Genomic DNA, 23,651 nt, shown 5'->3' with positions numbered 1-23,651 from the left:
GAGAACAGGCAACAATCTCTTTGACCTCAGCCGCAGCAATTTCTTGCTCCACACGTCTCCAAAGGCAAGGGAATTAAAAGCAAAAACAAATTATTGGGACTTCATCAAGAGCTTCCAACTCTTGATTTCCGCTCAGGTCATGATCTCATGGGTCATGAGTTCAAGCCCTGCATTGGGCTCTATGCTGACAGTGTGGGGCCTTGCTTGGGACTCTCTCTCTCTCTTGCTCTGTCTCTGCCCTTCCCCCTCTCTCTCTCTCTCTCTCTCAAAAAATAACTAAAAAAAAACTTTTTATTTAAAAAAAAAAAGAGTTCCAAAAGAAGAGAATGAGAGGGGCGCCTGGGTGGCTCAGTCGGTTGGGCGTCCGACTTCAGCTCAGGTCACGATCTCGCAGTCCGGGAGTTCGAGCCCCGCGTCAGGCTCTGGGCTGATGGCTCAGAGCCTGGAGCCTGTTTCCGATTCTGTGTCTCCCTCTCTCTCTGCCCCTCCCCCGTTCATGCTCTGTCTCTCTCTGTCTCAAAAATAAATAAAACGTTAAAAAAAATAAGAAGAGAATGAGAATAATATTAAAGAAGCAAGTTTTGAAGAGATTATATATCAGAGTATTTCATAATTGAAGAAAGATGTAAGTCTTCTGTTAAAATGGCACTTGAATATCAACCAGGATAAATAATGATAAATCTTTACCTAGACAAAGAGTAGTGAAACTATTGAACGTTTAGGAAAAAGAAAAAACTCTTATAGAATTCCAGGCATAAAAGTTAAATTACCAAAGAAACACCGATTAGACTGATGGCTGACTTCTTATTAGCCATGACAGATGCCAGAAGAGAATGAAGTAATATTTTCAAAGTGCTGAGAGAAAATAATATCCTTAAATTTTATCCCCAGAGAAACGATTACTTAAGAATAAAGACAAATTGAAAATGCCATCAATGGAATGGGAGCAAATACTTTTAATCATATATCTGCTAAGGGATTGATATCAAGAGAATATAAAGAGCCCCTACAACTGCACAACAACAAAACCAGACAACTCCATTAAAAAGTGAGCAAAGGAGTGCTCACTTCTGCAGCACATACACTAAAAAGTGGGCAAAGGAGTTGAATAGATATTTCTCCAAAAAGTTATATACAAATGACCAATAAGCACATGAAAAGACACTCAACATTACTAACCATTAGGAAAATGCAAAACAAAAAAATGAGATACCACTTTACACCCATTAGGATGGCTATTCTGAAACAAACAACATGGGTTCCTGGGTGGCTCAGTTGGTTAAGCATCTGGCTTTGCTCAGATCATGATCTCGTGGCTTATGAGTTCGAGCCTCGCATCGGGCTCTCTGCTGTCAGCACAGAGCCTGCTTTGGAGCCTCTGTCCCCCTCTGTCTCTGCCCCTTCCCCACTCGTTCTCTCTCTATCTCAAAATACATAAAAAACAACAACAACAAAAGAAGGAAATAACAAATTTTGAGGATATGAAGAAACTTGGAACACTTGTATGCTGCTGGTGGGAATATAAAATATATTTATATATAAACAGAAAATATAAAACTTGTGTAGCTGCTGTGGAAAACATATGGCAATCCCTCAAAAAATTAACCACGGAATGGTCCTATGATCTACTTCTGGTGTATCCCCCAGAGAAAAAAAGCAGGGACTCACACAGATATTGCACACCCACGTTCATAGCAGCACTATTCACAATTGTTGAAAGGTGGAAATGAAGACACCATCCAAACACCCATCTTATCAGTTCAGAGCACTAGAGGTCATTTCATCCCCAGGCACAGCTGAAGGAACCAAGAACACATAGGCCTAGGCTCAAGGGATGGGAATGCTTGCTTATCATCAAAGGAACTTGTAGGACAAGTAGTTAATCAGCACTTACCCTACAGATATTATCACCACATGTTCCTAATGAAATCTCATTTTTTTAATGTTTATTTTTGAGAGAGAGAGAAAGAGAGAGAGAGAAAGGGAGACACAGAATCTGAAGCAGGCTCCAGGCTCTGAGCTGTCAGCACAGAGCCCAAGGTGGGGCTCAAACCCGTGAGCTGTGAGATCATGACCCGAGCTGAAGTTGGACGCTTAACTGACTGAGCCACCCAGGTGCCCCTATTAGAAAATAATTTTCAATATGCAGAGAAGTTACGAAGATGCTACAGAGAGTTCCCATATAACCCTCACCCAGCTTCTCTAATGTTAGTATCTTACGCAACGATGGCGTAATTCTCAAAAGTAAGAAATGAACCCTGGTACGACACTTTTCACTAAACTACAGGCTGGTTTTTACCAGTTTTTCTGCCAATGTAATTTTCTGGTCCAGGATTTGCATTTAGTTATCATGTCTTCTTAGTCTCCTTCTGTGCACTCAAGCTGCAGTAGGTGACTGATGTCAGCCTTCTGTGACCTCTTCAAGAGACCTCAAGGAAATACCAAAAGCAGGAAGAACCGGGAAGCCAGTTAAGCAGAAGCATGCAGGCAATAATTTTGGACAATCAGATATGATAGAAACATAATGTATTAAGATGCCCTACGGGTCTTTCTCATGTCTATGTGGAAATCCGAAAACCTTAAGTTTTACAACCAAAGTATACCTTGTGAAGCTTACAAGCACATATACCCCTATACGCTTTAAATTCTAGAATCCCCTGTTTTTAATTCTAGAATCGTTTTTAATTCTGGAAGCTGTGGAGCAGTTCTTCAGGGCAATCTGAAAAACTCCCAGTCTACTGTCCTCAGGAGGATAATGAATAAAGTGCTTCCTAACCTACTTGGAGGTTGGCTTTCAGTCAACACTTCTTTCTCTGACCATTTCTCAGACATTCCTTGCCTTGCATGGAAAAACACTTTTGAAAAGGACTGATCAGGTATTTTGTGGAAGGCCCCTCAATTTGGGTTTGTCTGATGCTTTCCCTTGACTAGACTGGGGCTATGGGTTTGGGGGAAGAAAACTGCAGAGATGATGTGCTTTTCCCCTCCGATCATGTCAGTGTGGACATGCTCTTACTGGTAATATTAGTCTGGCCTCCATCCCTTGGATAAGATACTATCGCTACCGTAAAGTCACAATTTCTCTCTTTCCCTACACTATTCATTGGAAAACAGTCATTAAGTCTGGCCGCACTCACGGAGTGGGCAGTTAAATTCTACCTCCCGGAGGGAGGAATGTCAAAGAATGTGTGGACATCTATTCCAACCGTTAACAGTAATTGGAGGTACTTTGAGGCTATGCAAATATCCCGTTTCTCAAATTTTAACATCCATCTGGGGACCTGGGCTGCGGCGAGGCCTTTTTCTTTGCTGCATCGTTGACTAATGATCTGTTTCTTGACTAATGAGATACAGCCAAAAAGGGAGTCCAGAGATTTAGCTGTCACGATGAGATGACAGATAGATTCCTGACCCTGATGACCGCAAGAGTTTCTGGTTTGGTTACGTTTATGTTTGCACATCTGGAAGTCTGTCCTCCAGAAAGCTTCTTGGCCGCTTGTTCATCTATGAGTCCAGGCATGTGTCACTGATTGCATTGAGCCGACAGAGAAGAGTCTGGGTGTGGCAGCTGCTGTTGCAAACATCGATTGACTCCTTGTAGGAGGAGAGCAGATTTCAGGAAACATTCACAACTCCACAGTCTCCACTGTTGTGATCTCTCTCTCTCTCTGATCACTTTGAATTAAGAGCTGACAAGTTCTTGGAAAACAAAAGCAGAAAGGACACACCAACTCGACAGGAGATGGATAGACGCCACATTGTGTGTGTGTGTGTGTGTGTGTGTGTATGTGTGTGTGTGTGTGAGAGTATATGTGAGCGAGTGTGAGTGTGAATGTGTGTGTACAGGGGGTCCAGCTTTTGGAACTGCCCTGTAATCATTCTGTTTGTCCCTATATAATACACTCAGGTACCTCTCCTATGTATGATTATTTAATTAAACACAGTCACTTTTGGGGTGCCTGGTGGCCCAGTCGGTTAAGTATCCAACTCTTGACTTTGACTCAGGTCATGATCCCAGGGTTGGGGGATCAAGCCCCAAGTCGGGCTCTGTGCTGAGCGTGGAGTCTGCTTAAGATTCTCTCCCCCCACTTTCTCTGCCCCTCTACCCCGCTCGCCTGCGTGTGCTTGCTCTCTCTCTCTCTCTCTCTCTCTCTCTCTCAAAACAAACAAACATAGTCCCTTTCCCCAGACTGCAAGCTTTTTAAAAGAGTGACTAGGTCTGTTTTGCTTAGCACTGATAGCCCAGCGCATTGCCAGGGACATAAAAGGCACTAAATCATATTAAATGATCAAATGAATGATAAGTACCCTGGAATTATGTATGTCCATGCTTTCCTGATTCTTCTAGAACTCCCCATAACTTCAATCACAGAGGCAGTCTTGTATATGATGGTTATATTCTCTAGGTTATTAGAATAGTGCTATAGTTTATATTATGAGGTGAAAAAAAAAATTTGTGGATGAGCCTAGGGATTGAACTTTAATATAGAGCCCTATTCAGGATAAATTGACTTTGGGCAGACTAGAAAAAAAATTGTGGAGTCAGTGATATTTGGACTCAGATTCCAGGTTCGTCACTTATCAGCCATGTAGTATTGGGAAATTTGTCTCAGCTCCCTGAGACTTTTTTCCTTTGTATAACAGGGGTAATAGTATCTATCTCTTAGCATTTGCCAGGACCAGATGAAGTTTTAAGTACAATGTAGGCATATGGGTATTAATGTAGTATACGTAAAACAAGTATATGTATATACTTGTCTGTATATATGCACACATGTATATACACACATACATTTTCATATGTATATATGAATCCGTCTGTTTATCATCTACCTATATTATATATCTATAGTTCCTGGTATATATATAGCAACTGTATCGGTCAGGGGCCACATTAAGTATTTCAACAGACAAAGTGTACTATGAAGGAATGGGTCAAACAGGTGTTAGAGAACTAACAAAGCAAAGGGAAAGCGCAGGGAAAGCACCTGCAGCAAGGGCTACCACTCCCAAGGCCAGGGGCACAAAGGGGAGAGGTCAGGTGTGTTAAGATCTCGAAGCTTAGGGGAAAGGCCCGGTCCTGCTCAGAGAGGGGGGCGCCTGCCAGTCAGCACTGGCCCTCCAGGACACAATGGGCTGGTTCTGGGAGCTTCACAACAACCACAACAAGAGCCCGAGACTGGTACCAACAGCTGCCAGGGCGAAGGCTGTGACCGTGGGGACACCGCCAGGACAGCAGGCCAACGGGAGCTGCTCCAGCCCTGAAGAACCTCCCAGCAAAGGGGAACAGGCTTTGCAGGGTCTGCCCAGCATCAGAAAGCAGAGGGTGTGCAAGGGAGGGGTGGGAGCCGAGAGACAATAGCTTAGTGACCAGCGAAATCATGTAACTCTATTCGATTCATTCATCATTTTGGCAGCTGCCTAGAATTCCACGGTGCAGCTGTAGAACAGTTTATTTATCCATTTTCATGCTGCTGGATATTCAAGTCGGGTCCAGGGTTTTCTTATCTGGAATGATGTTGCAATGAGCGTTTCTTTAATATTCTTTGGATTGTAAAACTTGCGGTTGGGAGGGCTTTATGACGTTCCACAAACAATAACGGAGTTATTAATCAGTACTCTTTTCCTGCAATATTGGATGTCTCATAATCATGTAAATCCAGGTGGTATAAATGCTATAACCAAAATATCTTCTGTTTCCATCCTTTTGGGAGTAAAACTCTTACAGAAGGACGATTAGCCCCTCAGGGAGTGCCCTGAACAGAGAGTTTCAATAAAGATTTGGGGCGCCTGGGTGGCGCAGTCGGTTAAGCGTCCGACTTCAGCTCAGGTCACGACCTCGCGGTCCGTGAGTTCGAGCCCCGCGTCGGGCTCTGGGCTGATGGCTCAGAGCCTGGAGCCTGTTTCCGATTCTGTGTCTCCCTCTCTCTCTGCCCCTCCCCCGTTCATGCTCTGTCTCTGTCCCAAAAATAAATAAACGTTGAAAAAAAAAATTAAAAAAAAAAAAAAAAGATTTGATGGCAGTGCTGCTGAGGACGTAACCTCCCCAATTCCGGTGCATTAGCTGCAGATTCCAAAGATTAATTTCCTTCCTCGCTGAATCTAACCAAACACAAATAGCACATGTTAGTGGTAAATATGGTAACTTACTGTGTTTATTTCTCTGAGAGCTGGTAAATATTTAGCTAAGGCATGTCAGTCCAAGGTCAGTCCAAGGTCTCCCAGAGTGCTTCTCCTTTAACAAGGAAGTCCTCTTTGAAACGTTCTGTAATTTTCTATACATTTGCTTGGTTTTTCTCTTAAAGATCATGCTTGGTGCTCAGGGCAGGTGAAACATTTTGGAAAAGCAAGAGTGCCATCTGGTGGAATGTTGGTATTTAATTTTCTTTCTTTCTTTCTTTCTTTCTTTCTTTCTTTCTTTCTTTCTTTCTTTCTTTCATGATTTTAAATTAACTGTAGAGCTACTACAAAAGATTTGCAGGATTCTTTAAATTATTCTCAATATTAATTTTTCTTTTTAAACATCTCATCCTTTTGGCACTGGGGTAGTGTTAGTATTGATTTGCATCCCAGCTTTTGAGCACAGGTAATTTCCATGAAATGAAATTTAATGTTCAACACGTGCATTTGCAGATACCGATTCTGCTTCTCTTTGGTACCCTGTTGGTAGGGAGGGTGGGGTCTGGAGAAAGATTGCACATGTCAGTAAGAGAAGGATTCCAGGCCCTAGTGCTTTGACTGGTATGTGGGATCCTTACGGGCTTAGAAAGGAAGACGCAGGACCCAAGGACCTCGCTAGCTGCTCTCTGGCCAAATCTTCCTTCTCTTCCAACTCCTGGCCGAACACAGAAGTATAAGACGTGCCATAGCAAGAGGAGGAAAAAAATAAAGTATGCAAGTCAGATTCAGACCTCTTCCATAGCTCTTAATTTATTCCTTTCCAATACACTTGCGGAAAAAGGTTAAGCATATTGCATTTTTGGAGGAATTTGCCTAGTTGTATCCTTTTTTTGGCCAGGCAGCCAACTTCTTGAAAGTTCTCCTGAAGCCTGTTTGAGCTCTACCTTGCCCTGCATGCCTCTAGAGACTCCTGAACTGGTTGTAGTTGACACAATTTCATTTTGAGGAGAAAGAATCTACTGTGTGCCTGCCCGGTACCTTCCCATTCTTCTGAGAGCGGCAGTCCGCTGTTTTAGAAAAGGCCCCTGCTCGGCCACACTCCGACCACGCGGCCTCCTAGAAGCTGGCACCCTCTGGCCACAGTTGATTGGTCCGGCTGGCCAGCCAATCAGCACCATTCCCAGGAGTTTCTGAATTTCAGAGAGAGCAGACCTGGTCCTTTTCTGGTGCATGTGCAGTGAAAGAGAATGGAATTGTTACCCAGACAGAGCAGAGCAAAGGATGGTAAAGTTCTGGTGGTTTTCAAGTCCTTGGTTGGAGTTTTTCTAAGTCTCAGCTGCTCCTCTGACTTTCCCAGGGCTTGACTATGTGACACAGTTCCAAAAAGTTCCTCTTTTGTCTAAGTCTAACCTGTTTCAGAGTAGTTTTCTACAGGGGTGTCTGGATGGCTCAGTCGCTTGAGTGTCCGACTTCGGCTCAGGTCATGATGTTGCGATCTGTGAATTCGAGCCCCGCGTCGGGCTCTGTGCTGACAGCTCAGAGCCTGTTCCAGATTCTGTTTCAGATTCTGTGTCTCTCTCTGCCCCTCCCCTGCTCATGCTCTCTCTCTGTCTCTCTGTCAAAAATAAATAAACATAAAAAAAATTAAAAAAAAAAAAGAATAATGTTCTACCGTCTGTGTCCAAGAGTCTTAATAAATGAATACACATGGAAGGACCACATCAAGGTCACAGAGTGATCAGGAAAGGTTGGCCAGACCAGAGTATTTCAAAAAGATATGTGCATATACCCTTTTAGGTGATGATAAAGTTCTATGAAGAAAAAGTGGAATAAGAAGATGGAGAGGGGTTGGAGATCACAAGAGGATGGACATTGTGAGAGTCTCTTTGATAAGAATACCTTGAGCAGACGGTAGAGGCTGAGAGAGGGGGTCCCATGGAAGACCCAGCATCAGAACCGTGTAGGCTAAGTGAATAGCAGGGGCAAACATCTCGAGGCAGGAGTGAGCTTGTAGTTCCAGAAGAAACAAAATGGCCACGATGGCCAAGCAAGAAGAAGAAGAATGGGCGGCAGGATGGGGACAGTCGGGGCAGGGCCTGGAAACACCTTGAGACCATGGTAACATTCATATTTTATTGTTACAGGAGGCCTTCGAAAGTAACCTAAATATGTTATTTACTTTTTTAGTGATTGTGCCAGAGTTTTCAATATACATTTACAACTAATCACGCCCTCTTTCAGAGAACACTATACACTTCATGTACGACAGGGTGTTCCCAATTTCTCCCTCACACCCAATAATGATAGTATTGCTGTCATTTCATTTCACTTATCTATAAACTGGTGATCCAGAATCACCCAAGACATTGTTGCTATTATCGTTTTGAGCAAACCGTCATCTGTTAAATCAATAAAGAATAAGAAAAAAAAACCTTCACTTATTCCTTCTCTAATGTTCTCCCTTTATGTAGAGCTGAGTTTCTGACTTACATAATTTTTTTTCTTTCTTAAGGATTTCTTTTAACATTTCTTGCAAAGCTGGTACCCTGGCAACAGATTCCCTGAATTTTTGTTTGTTTGCTTCACTTTTGAAGGATGATTTTGCTAGATAGAAAATTCTAGGTTGGTGGGGTTTTTTTCTTCCAACTCTTTTTTTTTTTTTTTAACATATATTCATTTTTGAGAGACAGAGAGAGACAGAGCATGAGCAGGGAGGGGGAGAAAGGGAGACACAGAATATGAAGCAGGCTCCAGGCTCTGAGCTGTCAGCACAAAGCCTGATGTGGGGCTCGAACTCATGGACTGTGAGATCATGACCTGAGCCGAAGTTGGACGCTTAACCAACTGAGCCACCCAGGTGCCTCCTTTTTCTTCCAACTCTTATAAATATTTCACTCCATTCTCTTCTTGCTCACATGGTTTCTGAAGAGAAGTCCAGTGTATGAGCCTGAGAGAAAAAAGTTTTTGGATATATTAATATTCTATTAAATTATAACATGAAGCCATCTTATTAGGTGATGTTGCCTGCATCAGATCCTATTTGTTTTGCTTTATATTGGACCTCAGGTCCATAGCGTTGAGTTAGTCATACTCCTTATTTTGACGCACGCCATCATTATTGGTCTCATTTTGTTTCACTGCTGTTTGCTTTCCTCTTTATTCCTTTTTCTCATCGCCATTCCCTCCCCTCCTCCCCTCTGCCAATGTGGCTGCTCTTGTATTTTAAATTTATGTAAGTTGTATTTGCTATCAATCTTATTTTTTTTTCTGTTTTAAACTCAATATTATATTTTGAAGATCTATTCATGTTGTTCCATTTTATAGTTCTATTTTGTACCTAGTATTCCATAGCATGCACCCCCCACATTTTACTTATGCAGCTCGTAGTGGTGGACACCTGTGTTCCTCCACCTTTCCCCCAGTTAATACTGGGATGAACATCTTTGTACATGCCCTCATGGAGGTGTGTGCTTGTTTTTCTGAGGGCATCTATCCAAGAGTGAGACTTCTGAGTCACAGGGTGAACACGTACTTAATTTCACTTAAGACCACCAGATTGTTTTAGAAAACAGCAGCATAGGAGGGACTCCATTTCTCCATGTCTACACGAACATTTGGTATTATCAGATTCCTATTTTTCTCCAGTCTGGTAAGTGTAAATTGATATCTTGTTGTTTTAATTTGTATTTCTCTGATTGCTAGTGAGCAAAGATTTCTTTTGCAGTCACTCAGATCCATCTCCTACTTACTACTTCGTTTTCCTTTCGTGAGTTACCCAAATCGGTATTAACTGCTTATTTTCCTACCAAGAGCCTCTTTCTTTCTTTCTTTCTTTCTTTCTTTCTTTCTTTCTTTCATCCACCCATCCATCCATCCACCCATTCATTTCATGTAAACTCTACGCCCAACATGGGGCTTGAACTCATGACCCCAAAATCAACAGTTGCATGTTGTACCAACTGAGCCATCCGAGCACCCCTCATTTATCTACTTTTTTGTTGTTACATATATATTCAATATTGTACTGACCCTTGGAGGTATTTTGGAAATATATAGATATTTTTCTTTTTTGGATCTTCTAGTAGAGTAGTGCCTGAACATATGCATATTGATTACATGTTATTTTATTATAAATTCTTTAAAACATTTGTTAGTGCTTTATGTTATTTTTTAAAAAAACTGTGTGTAAGAAGGTTATATTACCTATGAATTTTATTTCAGGAGAGGAAAAAGGACACTACAAAATATTTTTTAAAAATAGTGATGGTGGTAGGGAAGATATTGGGTCTCATCAGATGGAGAACCACTGATCTAGATATTAATCCCTTGTTGACTTCTGACATTTCCAAATATGTTTTCTCAACCTACCATTGGCTAACCTGGTGTGTATTATACATTATGGTTTCTTAAAAAAATAGATTGAGATATAATTCACATATCATATGGTTTAACCATGTAAAGGATAAACTTCAGCATTCATTGGTATATAACATGACTAATTTTTAAAAATTCTGTAAAATATATAACAACATTTTCCATTTTAACCATTTTTAATGTTTATTTTTAAATTTATTTTTGAGTGAGAGAGACAGAGAGAGAGAGAGAGAGAGAGAGAGAGCACAAGCTGGAGAGGGGCAGAGAGAGAGAGAGAGGGAGAGAGAGAATCCCAAGCAGTCTCCACGCTGTCAGTGAAGAGCCTGATGTGGGGCTGAAACTCACAAACCATGAGATCATGACCTCAGACAAAACCAAGAGTCAGATGCTTAGCCAGTTGACCCAGCCAGGCGCCCTATTTGAAAAACAATTTTTTAAAAATGTTTTATTTATTTTTGAGACACACACACACACACACACACACACACACACACACACACACAGAGTATGAGCAGGGGAGGGGCAGAGAGAGAGGGAAGCACAGAATCCGAAGAAGGCTCCAGGCTGTCAGCAGAGAGCCTGACACAGGGCTTGAACTCACGAGCTGTGAGATCATGACCTGAGCTGAAGTCGGCCACTTAACCAGCTGAGCCACCCAGGTGCCCTCCTAATTTATCCATTTTTAAGTATATAATTAGTGTCATTAATTACCTTCACAAATTTGTGCAACTATCATCACTATTTATTTCTAAAAATGTTCATCACCCAGACTAAAATTCTGTACCCTTAAGCATTTCCCCATTCTCTTTCCTCCCCAACCCCTGGTGATATCTAACCCACTTTGTGTCTCTATGAAGTTGCCTATGAAGTATCTATATAAGTGGAATCATACAATATTAGTCCTTCTGTGCCTCGTTTATTTTACTTAGTATGTTTTCAAGGTCATCCCTGTAGCATGGCAGAGCCTCACTTCTTTTTGTGGTTGTATAATACTCCGTTGTATGGATATACCATATTTGTTTTTCCATTCATCTGTTGATGGATACTTGAGTGTCTTTTGGCTAAGTATATAATGATGCATGAACAATAATGAATATTGTCATGCAAATATCTGTTTCAATTCCTAGGGGTGGAATTCTTGGATTGTATGATAATTCTATGTTTAGATTTTGGGGAACCACCAAACTGTTTTTCATGAGTAGCTGCACCATTTTAAATTCCCACCAACAATGAATAAGTGTTCCCATTTCTCCACATTCTCACCAAAACTTGATATTTTCAGGGTTTTTTTTTTTTTTTTTTGATAATAGGCATCTTAATGGGTGTGAATTGGTTTTGATTTGGTTCCCTAGTGGCTAATGATGTTTGGCATCTTTTCATGTGCTCAGTGGCCATTTGTATATCTTCTTTGGAGAATTGTCTACTCAAGTCCTTGGCATATTTTTTGAATCTGGTTGTTTTTGTTGTTGAGTTGTAGGTCTTTATATATTCTGGATATTAATCCCTTATCAGGTATATGATTTGTGAATATTTCTCCCATCCTATGAGTTATTTTCATTTTTTTAACATTTTTATTTAATTTTGAGAGACAGAGAGAGACAGAGCACAAGTGGAGGAGGGGCAGAGAGAGAGGGAGACACACAATCCAAAGCAGGCCCCAGGCTCTGTGCTATCAGCACAGAGCTGGACATTGGGCTCAAAACCATCAACTGTGAGATCATGAGCCAAGCCGAAGTCGGAAGCTCAACTTACTGAGCCACCCAGGCACCCCTCTTTTCATTTTCTTGATACTTTCCTTTGATAAATATATCTTTCTAATTTTGGTGAAGACTAATTTACCTAATTTTTCTTTTGTTGCTTGTGCTTTGGGTGTCATATCTAAGAAATTACTGCCAAATCCAATGTCATGAGCTTGTTCCCTATGTTTTCTTCTAAGAATTTTATAGTTTTAAAGTTCCTTGAGTTCCTTGGATGTGTATATTCATGGATTTCATTAGATTTGGGAAGTTTTCAGCTATTATTTCTTCAAATATGTTTTCTGCTCCTGCTTTTGTCTCTCTTCTGGGATACCTATGCATACCTTGGTATGTTTAACAGTGTCCCACAGGTCCTTCAGACTGTTCATTTTTCTTCATTCTTTTTTATTTCCATTTCTGAGACCACATCATTTCAAATGCATTGTCTTCAAGTTCACCCATTCTTTGTTTTGCCTGTTCAAGTCTGCTGCTGAGTCCCTCTAGTGACCTATTTTGGTCCTTTTCATAATTTCTCTTTATAAACATTCTTATTTTGTTCAGACATCAGTTTCCTGATTTCCTTTAGTCTTTGTCCATCGTTGCCTTTAGCTCATTGAACATATTTAAGACAGTTAATTTAATGTCTTTGAGTATTAATTCCAGTATCTGGGATTCTTCAGGGATGATTTTTGTGAATTTTTTTTTCCTGTGAAAAGATCATACCTGCTTGTTGCTTTTTATATTTTATAATTTTTTTGTTGAAAACTCGATAGTCTATGTTATAGGAACTCTGGAAACCTAAATTCTTCCACTCCTCTGAGATTTTTTTTTTTTTTTTTGGATTAGATCCATCCACTTGCGGCTTTTCCAAACTATTTTTTGAAGTGTATACTTTTTGTTTTGTAGTCATCGAAGTTTATTTTCCATTTTCTCTGTGGCCAGCCCTGACCTGACAAAGATTTCCTTAAATGTCTGGCTCCTAAGAGTAAGGGGAAAAAAGTCTTGCCTCTTTAAATTCCATGTGACTCAGAAGCTGCTCATAGGAAGTGGGCGTTGAAAAATGGCTGACCTCTGTGTTGGGCCTTCAGTGACCAAAGGCAGCAATCAGCCATCAACACGACGAACTTTTTGCCCCTCCTGGCTCTAGTAGGCTACACGAGGAATGTAGGCTGCTACGTCCACAGCTGCCTGCTGCTGGGATGTGGGCTGGTAACTGCAACCTTGCAAAAGGCTCAAATTCACCAAAATTTGTCAGCCTCTTCCTTGAGCTCTCCCACAGATGCTGAACTTGAGTTCCACAATAGTAACTTTAGACAGTTCCCGCCAGCTTGGTAGTTGTTTATGTGGAGAGATAGATTCTTGGGACTCCTACTCTGCCATCTTTCCTGATGGGGGGCCTGGGAGGGAGGGTTAGGAGATGAGGCCAGAAAGGTAGGTTTCTTTAACATTTATTTACTACTGAGAGACAGAGAGACAGAGCATGGGTAGGGGAGGGGCAGAGAGAGGAGGAGACACAGAATCTGAAGCAGGCTCCAGGCTCTGAGCTGTCAGCACAGAACCCGGCACGGGGCTTGAACTCACAAACCATGAGAGCATGACCTGAGTCGAAGTCGCGAAGATGCTTAACAGACTGACCCACCCAGGTGCCCCTTGAATTTTATTTTGTAGTGACTGTAGTGTCATAGGAATGGTAGTAGTGGAGTAATGTGATCAGATTTGTTTTTGAAAAATCAATCTGTTCTGAAGGCGGATTTGAAAGAAGTTAACAACAGTAGTTTAACACATAATGAGGATGTACTCCCATGCATTTTACATATTATCTCATTTAATCCTCATAAAACACTACCACACTGGAATGATAATCATTTCCACCTTTTAGATGAGGACGGGGGCACTTAAAAGTTAAGTACTTTGCCAAAGGCTAGAAAGTTGGTAAGTGATGGAGATTTAAATCCAGTCTAACATCAGTTTGGATGCTTAATCACTGTGCTTTTACTGGGGGTGGGGCCTAGAGGGTAACAGTTAGGATTCTATTGTGGCGATGTCAGTAATAACTAACTGCTCCAGGCCTCTACTAAGGCGGTGGCTATGGGGCTGGAAGGTGGAGAGCAAGTTTGGGAGATTTTGAGGAAGTAGAATTGACAGAACTTCATTCAATATGGAGGAATAGGGAAGTAAGATTCTAGGACAACTCCCTGCTTCTTGGTTTGGTCACTGAAATAGAAATAGAGGAACTTGCTGAAATAGAGGAACACATGTGAAGAAGGTTTGGGAAAAGAGGGGGAGATGACCAGATCAATTTTGGACATGCTGAGTTGGACCAACCGAATGCAGACATCCTGAATGTAACTGGGCCAGGAATTCAGGGGAGGCAACAGAAGCCAGAGGTGTTCATGAGATGGCAGTGGACATGAAGACAGGTGGAGGCAGGGCTCAGGAATGGACAACCACCCCCCTCCCTGCCTTCGGGAAGCAGAGAAATACAAGCTAACCACCAAAATAGTAGGAGACTTAATGATCATTTATTCAACATAATCACAGTAAAGGAAATGCCTGAAAATTCAGCACAGATTAGGAAGTGCAGCTGCTTTCAAGGTGACTGTCTCCACACTCCTACGAGGAGACACAGGGAAATCTAATTTGCTTATTTGATACAGATATTTTATCCATATTCTTTTCAAATGGGATCGAGTTGTTTGCAGCAATCATAGACAGTGATAATGAACTATTCATTTTCAGACTTTTTGCTTAGAACACTTTTTGTCTTAGAAAAATTGAAAACTGTATCCTCAATTCCTGAAAACTCTTGGTTTAAGAAAGTTTATTGAAGTTCTCCAAAATTGCTTTATTTCTTAAATATTTTTTAAAATGTTTATTTTTGAGAGGCAGAGAGAGACAGTGCAAGCTCTGAAAATTTCAGAGTGTGAAATCTGAAACAGGCTCCAGGCTCTTAGCTGTCAGCACAGAGCCTGATGCAGGGCTCAAACTCACAAACCAGGAGATCACGACCTGAGCCGAAGTTGGACGCTCAAACCGACTGAGCCACCCAGGCGCCCCTAACATTGCTCTATTTTTAAACAATCAATTTATAATGGTGTATTTGAATTTTTTTGCTTTTTTAGAAATAAACATTCGACTGTGTTCCATAAGTGACCATTTGTCTTCATTCACCATTTTATGCTCACCAACCTCGTAGGTCCTCGTTTGCACCGTTATTGGCTGACAGACGTTAAAACCCTTCCTTCCCTCCTTTCTCTTCCACTCTTTGCCTTTCTCTTCCGTCCTTTTCTCCTCTTCCCTTCCTTTGTTTAACCAATATTTGTTGGATGCCTTCTGTGTCAGGTAGTCAGCTAGATTATATAAAGATGACAAAGTCACCGTTCCTGCTCCTAATTTTAACAGTTTAGTAGACACAAACTTGATATGTAGACAGCAACTTGAGGTCTAAAGCTTCACCAGGAGGACAGGAGAGGGAAAAGCATTGCCATCAGAAGTTGGGGTATGTGTAAAGGCGTGGGGGTGGGGAAACGTGACAATGAAAAGCACGTGGCCTGTGTGGGGAAAGGCCAAGGGTTTTATGGGGTGGGAGCAGGGTAGTCATGGGATGGTGTGGAAAGTAGCCAAGGGGGTCAGCACCAGGGGAGGGGCTGGAAAAGTTGAGACTCTGAAGACCCCAGAAACTATCCTAGTTTTTGGTTTTTATACCCCTAAGTACAAGTGAGCAGACAGGTAGGAGAGAATCAGACAGTATTTTTGTGGCTAACAGAGGAAATGATGGCGGATGCACATTCTCCATTTGTACCGTTTCTCCTTTCTCTTGGTTTGGCTCTACAATAGAGAAATACAAGAATTAGTTATTTCTAAAATGAGAACAAGTTTGTTTCCTAATCAGCAGCAAAATAAGTGTTTTTTTATAATAATTGCACAAAAAGTTTTCACCCCTTGTCATTCTCAAGCATTAAATCACACGAGTCTCCCACTTAGCAGGCTGGCGTATTTCAAGGCCTTATCATTTGACAGCTGGAAAGGGAGGGGTTTCTCTTGTCCCATTAATCAGTCAGTCAGTTATCAGTGTAAGCTCATGGATTATTTATTTTTAATATAATTTATTGTCAAATTGGCTTCCATACAACACCCAGTGCTCGTCCCAACAAGTGCCCTCCTCAATGCCCATCACCCACCCCGCCCTCCGTCCCACCACCCATCCACCCTCAGTTTGTTCTCCGTATTTAAGAGTCTCTTATGGTTTGCCTCCCTCTCTCTCTGTTGGTAACTTTTTTTCCCTTCCCCTCCCCCATGGACTTCTGTTAAGTTTCTCAGGATCCACATATGAGTGAAAACATATGGCATCTGTCTTTCTCTGACTGACTTATTTCACTCAGCATAATACCCTCCAGTTCCATCCACGTTGCTGCAAATGGCCAGATTTCATTCTTTCTCATTGCCAAGTAGTATTCCATTGTATGTATAAGCCACAACTTCTTTATCCATTCGTCAGTTGATGGACATTTAGGCTCTTTCCATAATTTGGCTATTGTTGAAAGTGCTGCTATAAGCATTGGGGTACAAGTGCCCCTATGCATTAGTACTCCTGTATCCCTTGGGTAAATTCCTAGCAGTGCTATTGCTGGGTCATAGGGTAGATCTATTTTTAATTTTTTGAGGACCTCCACACTGTTTTCCAGAGCGGCTGCACCAGTTTGCATTCCCACCAACAGTGCAAGAGGGTTCCCGTTTCTCCACATCCTCTCCAGCATCTATAGTCTCCTGATTTGTTCATTTTAGCATTCTGACCAGCATGAAGTGGTATCTTAGTGCGGTTTTGATTTGTATTTCCCTGATGAGGAGTGACGTTGAGCATCATTTCATGTGTCAGTTGGCCATCTGGATGTCTTCTTTAGAAAAGTGTCTATTCATGTCTTCTCTCCATTTCCTCACTGGATTATTTGTTTTTCGGGTGTGGAGTTTGGTGAGTTCTTTATAGATCTTGGATACTAACCCTTTGTCCGATATGTCATTTGCAAATATCTTTTCCCATTTTGTCGGTTGCCTTTTAGCTTTGCTGATCATTTCCTTTGCAGTGCAGAAGCTTTTTATCTTTGGTGAGGTCCCGATAGCTCAGTTTTGCTTTTAATTCCCTTGCCTTTGGAGATGTGTTGAGTAAGAAATTACTGCGGCTGAGGTCAGACAGGTTTTTTCCTGCTTTCTCCTCTAGGGTTTTGATGGTTTCCTGTCTTACATTCAGGTCCTTTATCCATTTTGAGTTTATTTTTGTGAATGGTGTAAGAAAGTGGTCTAGTTTCATTCTTCTGCATGTTGCTGTCCAGTTCTCCCAGCACCATTTGCTAAAGAGACTGTCTCTTTTCCATTGGATATTCTTTCCTGCTTTGTCAAAGATTAGTTGGCCATACTTTTGTGGGTCCAATTCTGGAGTCTCTAGTCTATTCCATTGGTCTATGTGTCTGTTTTTGTGCCAATACCATGCTGTCTTGATGATTACAGCTTTGTAGGAGAGGTTAAAGTCTGGGATTGTGATGCCTCCTGCTTTGGTCTTCTTCAAAATTACTTTGGCTATTCGGGGTCTTTTGTGGTTCCATACAAATTTTAGGATTGCTTGTTCTAGCTTTGAGAAGAATGCTGGTGCAATTTTGATTGCACTGAATGTGTAGATTGCTTTGGGTAGTATTGTTAATACTTTGTTAAGTATTTTAATAATATTTATTCTTCCAATCCATGAGCATGGAATGTTTTTCCATCTCTTTGTATCTTCTTCAATTTCCTTCATAAGCATTATATAGTTATCAGCCTACAGATCTTTTACATCTTTGGTTAGGTTTATTCCTAGGTATTTTGATTCTTGGTGCAATTATGAATGGGATCAGTTTCTTTATTTGTCTTTCTGTTGCTTCATTATTAGTTTATAAAAATGCAACTGATTTCTGTACATTAATTTTGTATCCTGCGACTTTGCTGAATTCATGTATCAGTTCTAGCAGCCTTTTGGTGGAGTCTATTGGGTTTTCCAGCTATAATATGTCATCTGCAAAAAGTGAAAGCTTGACTTCATCTTTGCCAATTTGGATGCCTTTGACAAATTTCCTTTTGTTGTCTGATTGCTGATGCTAGAACTTCCAACGCTATGTTAAACACCGTGGTGAGAGTGGACATCCCTGTCGTGTTCCTCATCTCAGGGGGAAAGCTCTCAGTTTTTTCCCATTGAGGATGATGTTAGCTGTGGGCTTTTCATAAATGGCTTTTATGATGTTTAAGTATGCTCCTTCTATCCCAATTTTCTCAAGGGTTTTTATTAAGAAACAATGCTGAATTTTGTCAAATGCTTTTTCTGCATTGACAGGATCATATGGTTCTTATCCTTTTATTACTGTGATGTATCACATTGATTGATTTGCAAATGTTGAACCAGCCCTGCAGCCCACGAATGAATCCCACTTGATCATGGTGAATAATTCTTTTTATAAGCTGTTGAATTAGATTTGCTAGTATCTTGTTGAGAATTTTTGCATCCATATTCATCAGGGATATTGGCCTGTAGTTCTCTTTTTTTGCTCGGTCTCTGTCTGGTTTGGGAATCAAAGTAATGCTGGCTGCATAGAATGAGTCTGGAAGTTTTCCTTCCCTTTCTATTTTTTGGAACAGCTTGAGAAGGATAGGTATTATCTCTGTTTTAAACGTCTGGTAGAACTCCCCTGGGAAGCCATCTGGTCCTGGACTCTTATTTGTTGGGAGATTTTTGATAACTGATTCAATTTCTTCACTGGTTATGAGTGTGTTCAAATTTTCTGTTTCTTCCTGTTTGAGTTTTGGAAGTGTGTAGGTGCTTAGGAATTTGTCCATTTCTTCCAGGTTGTCCAGTGTGTTGGCATATAATTTTTCGTAGTATTCCTTGATAATTGCTCATATTTCTGAGGCATTGGTTGTAATAATTCCCTTTTCATTCCTGATTTTATCTATTTGGGTCCTCTCCCTTTTCTTTTTGAGAAGCCTGGCTAGAGGTTTATCAATGTTGTTTATTTTTTCAAAAAACCAACTCTTGGTTTCATTGATCTGTTCTACGGTTTTTTTTTTTTTAATTCTATATTGTTTATTTCTGCTCTGATCTTTATTATTTCTCTTCTTCTGCTGGGCTTGGGTTGTCTTTGCTGTTCTGCTTCTAGTTCCTTTAGGTGTGCTGTTAGATTTTGTATTTGGGATTTTTCTTGTTTCTTGAGATAGGCCTGGATTGCAATGTATTTTCCTCTCAGGACTGCCTTCGCTGCATCCCAAAGCATTCGGATTGTTGTATTTTCATTTTCATTTGTTTCCATATATCTTTTAATTTCTTCTCTAATTGCCTGGTTGACCCACTCATTCGTTAGTAGGGTGTTCTTTAACCTCCATGTTTTTGGAGGTTTTCCAGACTTTTTTCTGTGGTTGATTTCAAGCTTCATAGCATTGTGGTCTGAAAGTATGCATGGTATGATTTCAATTCTTGTAAACTTATGAAGGGCTGTTTTGTGACCCAGTATATGATCTATCTTGGAGAATGTTCCATGTGCACTCGAGAAGAAAGTATATTCTGTTGCTTTGGGATACAGAGTGGTAAATATATCTGTCAAGTCCATCTGATCCAATGTATCATTCAGGGCCCTTTTTTCTTTATTGGTCCTGTGTCTAGATGATCTATCCATTGTTGTAAGTGGAGTATTAAGGTCCCCTGCAATTACCACATTCTTATCAATAAGGTTGCTTATGTTTGTGATTAATTGTTTTATATATTTGGGGGCTCCCATATTCGATACATAGGCATTTATAATTGTTAGCTCTTCCTGATGGGTAGACCCTGTAATTATTATATATTGCCCTTCTTCATCTCTTGTTACAGCCTTTAATTTAAAGTCTAGTTTGTCTGATATAAGTATGGCTACTCCAGCTTTCTTTTGACTTCCAGTAGCATGATAGATAGTTCTCCATCCCCTCACTTTCAATCTGAAGGTGTCCTCAGGTCTAAAATGAGTCTCTTTTGGACAGCAAATAGATGGGTCTTGTTTTTTTATCCATTCTGATACCCTATGTCTTTTGGTTGGAGCATTTAGTCCGTTTACATTCAGTGTTATTATTGAAAGATATGGGTTTAGAGTCATTGTGATGTCTGTAGGTTTCATGCTTGTAGTGATGTCTCTGGTACTTTGTGGTCCTTGCAACATTTCACTCACAAAGTCCCCCTTAGGATCTCTTGTAGGACTGGTTTAGTGGTGATGAATCCCTTCAACTTTTGTTTGGGAAAATCTTTCTCTCTCCTTCTATTCTGAATGACAGACTTGCTGGATAAAGGATTCTCGGCTGCACATTTTTTCTGTTTATCACATGGAAGATTTGCTGCCATTCCTTTCTGGCCTGCCAAGTTTCAGTAGATAGGTCTGCCACTAGTCTTACGGGTCTCCCTTTGTAGGTTAGAGCCTGTTTATCCCTAGCTGCTTTCAGAATTTTCTCTTTATCCTTGTATTTTGCCAGTTTCACTATGATATGTCATGCAGGATCGATTCAAGTTACGTCTGAAGGGAGTTCTCTGTGCCTCTTGGATTTCAATGCCTATTTCCTTCCCCAGATCAGGGAAGTTCTCAGCTATGATTTGTTCAAGTACATCTTCAGCCCCTTTCTCTCTCTCTTACTCTTCTGGAATTCCTATTATACGGATATTGTTGTGTTTGATTGCATCACTTAGTTCTCCGATTCTCCCCTCATACTCCTGGATTTTTTTTCTCTGTTTCTCAGCTTCCTCTTTTTCCATAATTTTATCTTCTACCTCACATATTCTCCGCTCTGCGTCTTCAATCTGTGCTGTGGCCGCCTCCATTTTATTTTGCACCTCATTTATAGAATTTTTTAATTCATGATTATTTTTCAGTCCCTTGATCTCTGCAGCAATAGATTCTCTGCTGTCCTCTATGTTTGTTTTGAAGCCCAGCAATTAATTTTATGACTATTATTCTAAATTCTTGTTCCATTATATTGCTTAAATTGGTTTTGATTTACTTGTTAGCTACTGCTACTTCCTGGAGTTTCTTTTGAGGAGAATTCTTCCGTTTCGTCCTTTTGGCTAGTTTTCTGTCCCTCATGTGTTTTAAACGCTTGTTGTGTGCTCTGCACCTGCGAGCACTGCTGTATTAAAGGAGGGTCATGCACTGTCCAGGGCCTGGCCCTTCAGCAGGTGTTTTTTCGGCGATTGTTACTTGCTCTCTGTTGTGAGTTTATTTTATTACCCTACTCGTAGTGACAGTTTGGACCCTCCACCAGGTGTGCTTTGATTTGTTCCTTGGAGTAGCCCTGGAAAGGAAAACAGATAGACAAACAGGAGACAAAAACACGCAAACACATAAATGACACAAAGAAAAACAAAAACCTAAAGACTAAAACCAAAAACCCAAAAAACACTGACTACAAGTAGAGAAGAGGGTGGGGGCGGTGCTGATGGAAGAGTACAAAGAGAGAAATGACAGGGGGGAGAAAAAAATAAACATTGACCAGGCTGAGAGACTAAAAGGCTTAATCATGAGAGAGAGAAAGGAAAATAAAGGAGGCAGGGAACATGAAACAAAGAGAAAGTTACTCAGAGCAACTATATGGCTTGATAATTCCAGAGAGAGAGAAAGGAGTGTAAAGAAGGAGGTGTAGAACATGTGCAAGACAATGGATTAACTATGCCTGTTTAGAGAGACCGATGACCAGAGTGACCAGCCTAGGGGAGGGAGGAGATGAGGAGGAGAAATGGGGCGGGGTTGGGGGTGGGGGGGAGAATATATCTACTCATCCAGAGTTGACCAAAGTCAATCCAGGCAACGCTGCAGCGCTCGTGGGGCGGAGCTGTCCGCAGGGTCGGTGCTGCTCCGGCGGATACGCAGTTGCCCAGGGCAAAGGGGCGTGGCTGGGCGTAATCTGGCCCCACCTCCAGTATGGGCCCAGGGGTGGTGATCCCTGAGTCCCCTCCTTGGGGGGAGGGGGGAAGGGTGAGCCCCCAGTCTCTTCTCCACAGAGCCCACCCGGTGGCCTCCGTTTGAGTCGTCCTCACTGTGCCAGGGGCGCAGACGTGGCCGGGGCGGGGGGGGGGGGGGGGTGTCCTTCTCTCTCCGCCAACACCCCTGACCCTGCGCTTGGCTAGGATTCCAAGTCCCGCTCCGTGCGCTCTGGCGCTGGGGAAGCGCCTCTCGTCGTGGCCACGTGTGGTCCTGGTGGCTTCGTCTCTGCCGCCGCACTTCAGGGACGACCGCCTTCTCCTACTGCAGACGGAGAGCCGCTGCCCTTGGCCCTGCGAGCCCCGGGGTGGCGGACTCCAGGGACACGGCGGCCTTTTCCTCCTGCAGACTGCACCCTTGGCCCAGCCACTGCACGGGGGTGGGGGTGGGGGTGGGGTAGGAGGGTGGGGGGGTGGAGGTGGGGGGGGGGGACGCAGGCGGGTTCTGTGCTATCGCGCAGCCCTCCAGGCAGGGAACCGCTTTCTCCAGCTGCGGACTGAGCCCCTGACCTACCCCCGCACCCAGGCCCCTGGCTCCCCTCCTCCCCAGGTGCGCCAACAGGGAGCGGGCCCCAGTCCGAAGAAAGCCTCCCAGGCAGAGATCGGATCCCTCTGTCTCAGTCCGAGGCCTGTCTCCTGTCCGGATAAGGTCCTGCACTGTCCTGGCCACTCTTTCTCTTCCCTTCGTCCCTCCGGAGAATGGGGTCCCTCCCCTCCTCGCCCGCGCGGCCTTTTGTCTCCCCCAGCTCGCAGTTACGCACCTCTCTTTTTTCCTGCTTTCCCATTTTCTTCCTGGTAGATTCAGACTCGTTTCCTCCCAGGCTCTGGTGTTCAAAGGCCTTTGGCTTTGGCACTTCTTTGTTTGAGAGACGCCAGACGTATGGATCCCCCTGCTTCTCCGCCTGTTGGCCTCACGGATTCTTAGTAGGTTACGATCCATTGCTGACATTAATTACTTTGATACTCAAATTGTACGGATTCGGCCAGGGGGAGCCCCTTCAAGTCGCTCTTGCCTTTTTGCTACATTTGGGACATCCTCACTATTATCTCTTACTTCCAGGCTCATCTTGTACTTTCCCTGCTCTGGTCTCAGAATCAGCCATTTAACCAGGGAATGGAACATGTTTTAGTTATTTATTATTATTACTATTTTTAAAACTTTTTTTTGTTTGTTTAATTTTAGAGAGAGACAGAAAGAGAAATGGAGGGGTGAGGCAGAGAGAGGGAGAGAGAGACTCTTCAGCAGGCTCTGCACTCGGCTTGGAGCCCGACGCCCGGCTCAATTTCATGAGAGTGGGATTAGGACCCAAGCTGAAATCGAGTCGAACACTTAACTGACTGAGCCACCCAGGCACCCCGAAACATGTTTCAAAGATTTGCAATATTCTTATTTAAGTAGCTTATTTTTAAAA

Source organism: Puma concolor, chromosome A1 (assembly GCF_028749965.1).
Source record: "Puma concolor isolate L17-30 chromosome A1, mPumCon1.1.hap2, whole genome shotgun sequence".
Classification (NCBI taxonomy): domain Eukaryota; kingdom Metazoa; phylum Chordata; class Mammalia; order Carnivora; family Felidae; genus Puma; species Puma concolor.
The sequence above is the reverse complement of the archived record's forward strand: the minus strand, read 5'-3'. Positions refer to the sequence as shown.